This window comes from Lathyrus oleraceus, chromosome 5 (assembly GCF_024323335.1).
Source record: "Lathyrus oleraceus cultivar Zhongwan6 chromosome 5, CAAS_Psat_ZW6_1.0, whole genome shotgun sequence".
In the NCBI taxonomy this organism is placed as follows: Eukaryota; Viridiplantae; Streptophyta; class Magnoliopsida; order Fabales; family Fabaceae; genus Lathyrus; species Lathyrus oleraceus.
Window position 1 is genome coordinate 233506585 of NC_066583.1, and position 3585 is coordinate 233510169.

At 37.2% G+C, this 3585-nt stretch overlaps 1 long non-coding RNA gene across 2 annotated transcripts; it reads left to right on the forward strand.

The window, feature by feature from the left end:
- Positions 1-772: 772 nt before the first annotated feature.
- On the forward strand, positions 773-2036 carry LOC127087982 (uncharacterized). 2 transcript variants are annotated; one of them, XR_007790094.1, is made up of 2 exons: positions 773-1448; positions 1539-2036. It is a non-coding gene; the product is annotated as an uncharacterized LOC127087982 (long non-coding RNA). The 2 variants fall into 2 exon arrangements; XR_007790093.1 differs by having other exon boundaries at positions 773-1432.
- The last annotated feature ends 1549 nt before the right edge of the window (positions 2037-3585 follow it).

The following is a 3585-nucleotide window of genomic DNA, read 5'->3' on the forward strand; positions in this document are numbered from 1 at the left end:
TACATAATGTAAACAACTATCATCATCCACACTCATTACATAGTAAAATTGACTACTTTGTTTTTGAAATTGACTAGTTAAGCATTTGTCAAAAATGTTTTTTTTTCCTTTCGGATAGTTTTCCTTGTGCCTTTTATATAGGCCCATTCCTCACCCCTAGTAATCATGAAGAGCCCTTTATTTTTCCTCCCTCATTCAAAGTCTAGAAATCGTGGTCACCTCATCTTTCAATTTTACTTCTTAATGACCGATAACACCCATTTCATTATGGCGACGTTATGGCTTTTCACTTTCCGCAACCGTTTCCAGGTGGTGACCTCGGGTTCGACTATTATCCCGACTTGTCCGGATTCATCACCCGACGACACGAGACTCACAATCTCGGCCCATCAGGACCTCCAACCCGGCAATAGGATAACTTTGCAGGCCGAGCTATATCTCATATATTTTAAATCTGTATTCTAGCTCTAACTATTGTCCGGCTTGCGCTCGAAACATTCCTACTTCCTCAATAACTTCTTATGATTTTACACATCGACGAGTCAACATAATTTTCCGGAATGTATAATAATAATAATAAATAATTTTATACTATCCTTTAATAAAAATTCATTATTCAACTATATCATGTCATTAAGAGATAGATGACGGTAATTGGTTGACATAGTGCATATCCTATTTACTACTACTAATAATAGAAAATCTACGTAGGATTTGTTATTTAACCACGGAGTAAATATAGAAGATCTCAAATAAAATAAAACAACTCACAGCTTTTTCTTCTTATTATAAAGAGGTTTGGTCGGTTTGGTTTATGTGAATTATGATTTCTCGGTTAGGTTTTAGTGAATCGTGATTTCTTATCCTTTGTCTCTTGCTTACTGATGTCGATAGAATCAGATACCCTCTTTCCTGGCGTCACACAACCTTCCCTGAAAAGCTCCTTAGAAATAGAGAAGCAGCCGAAATTTGAACCGGAAGCAGAAGGGGAATCAGAATCAGAAGCCAATTCTGAATTGGAATGGGAACCAGACCCATGGAGTTTGAAACGCATTGAAGATTTAGTGGAGAGTGACTTCTATAGGTATAACTATGACTCAAATCCTTACCTTTTTTCTTGTTCGCGGTTTGAGTATAAGAATAAGGCACAGATTAAATATAGAAGAGGAAGTAGAAAAGGCCGTGACTGACTACGAGGACCGCTCTCGTAACGTAACTGTGTGTTTCTCTCAATCTATTGCATTGTTTGTTTCCTTAATTTTACTTTCAATTTTGTATTTCTCTAACTTAACATATATATTATGCTCTGCACATCCCTTTGATGATATCCCTGTGCCACCGTTAGCCAATATATGTGGTAATAACTGGCCAAACCCTTTACCATTGCCGATGATGTTCGCCCACTTCTCATTCACCTCTCTAACCATACAATGTAAATATACAATCAGGTTCCAAATATCAACTTTAATATATGTATATGTTTAGCCATTCATCAACTTTAATATTCTTGTTCTAATATTATTTTATTCTTTATTTAGGGTGCAGATGCAAACTATGTGTTTAATGAAATTATCAAAGCAACCTCTCAGTTTATTCCTTTGAAGCAAAAGACGCTGCTCTGGTTGATCCTTTCAACAGCCCAATCACAACTTTTCAGGCCCATGTATGGAACATGAGGCTTGCAGAGGGACCGCATGTAGTCAAGTCATGTTCCGCTAAACCTAACTAATACATGCTCCTCAGAGAGGAGGGCTAAATGCATGATTTCATATTTAGCATAATTCAGCAGAATCAATATTATTGGAGACACAAAAATGGTGACAATTTTTTTTTTTTGGATTTGAAGTATGGATCCATTAGGTGGGTTCTTCATGAGATCGACTTATGATACTTTTGTTTCGCTTAACTGGGTAGCGGGAGGATAGGCCCGAGTCTGTGGTTAAAGGCCTTGCTAGGGCATGAAAGAGTTGGACGCTCTATAAAGTTGTTATTTTCTCCTGACATCAGTTGTATAATAGGTTTTCAATTATACTCGATCTTCTGAGGTGTTACACTATTACAAATAACATATTTTACGATGGTTATTAAAGAGATATAATCATGGTTGATGGTCCGTAGTAAAGTAGCATGTGGTTGTGAGTGGGCTACTTACAACCACGGTCTACTGGCCGTGGTAATAAATTGGAAATCACGCTACAAATCACCACAATTGTAATAAACAACGGTATCACCACAATTTTAATAAACAACGGTAGTGAAATAATTTAAAGACCTGTGTTCGATATCCAACAATGTCATTTTGGAGATTTTTTAATATGGATAGTGGGCTTATATATGTTGGTGCAAAGGTAGAATGAATGGAAATATTCTATTAAAAGAATGACGGCTACAAAACATGATAAAAGTTACAATGATTGTCACCCTATTTATAAGCTAAAACTAGGGTTACTAGAATAGGATAAAATACTAAAATACCCTCTAACAAACTTAGGGGCTAAGAAAATAGTACAACTAATAAATATGAATTACTTCTAATACCATCCCTTAATTCATATTCCATCAAAACTTGTAACACCAATTCCATCCCTTAATCTGAGAAATTGATCAGTCTTGATAGCTTTCGTCAGAACATCTGCCAACTGTTTCTGAGTGCTGCAGTGTACAACTTCTAACACTCCCCTCTGAACTTGATGTCTCAGAAAATGATACTTGGTCTCAATGTGCTTGCTTCTCCCATGCATCACTGAGTTTCTGACAAGATTGATTGCAGACTTGTTGTCAATCATCAGCTTCAGAGGTTTGTTTACTTTAATCTTCAGATCCTGCAATAGATTCAGAATCCACACAGCTTGGCATGCAGTAACAACACCTGCAATGTATTCAGCTTCACAAGTTGACAACGCCACAACAGGTTGCTTCTTGGAACACCAAGAAATGGGACCTCCCAGAAATTTGAATAAGTACCCAAACGTACTTCTTCTGTCAACTCTGTCTCCACATCAATCAGAATCTGAATAACTCAGAAGTTCTGACTCATCCTTTCTTCCAGAAGGAAATAATACTCCATACTTCAGAGTTCCCTTGATATACCTCAGAATCCTGACAGCAGCTTGGTAATGAGACCACTTAGGTTTACTCATGAACCTACTAACCATCCCAACTGAATAGCAAATATCAGGTCTGGTATTGCACAAATACCTCAGAGAACCAACCAACTATTTGAAGGTTGTAGCGTCCACATCCTTTCCATCAGAGTCAGAATCCAGTTTCTGATTTGTATCAGAAGGTGTGACAGCAATCTTACAATTCTTCAGATTAAATCTCTTCAGAATTTCTAATTCATACTTGAGCTGATGCAAAATAATACCTTTCTCAGAGTATCTGAACTCCATCCCTAGAAAGTATGTCATTTTGCCTAGATCAGTCATTTCGAATTCATTCATCAGAACTTTCTTGAACTTGGCTATCTCCTGTTCAGAACTTCCAGTCAGCAGTATATCATCAACATATAAACATACTGTCGCATTACGCGAAAAACCGACGGGAAAACAAGAACAACAGAGCCGCCACCGTGTGTTATTTATC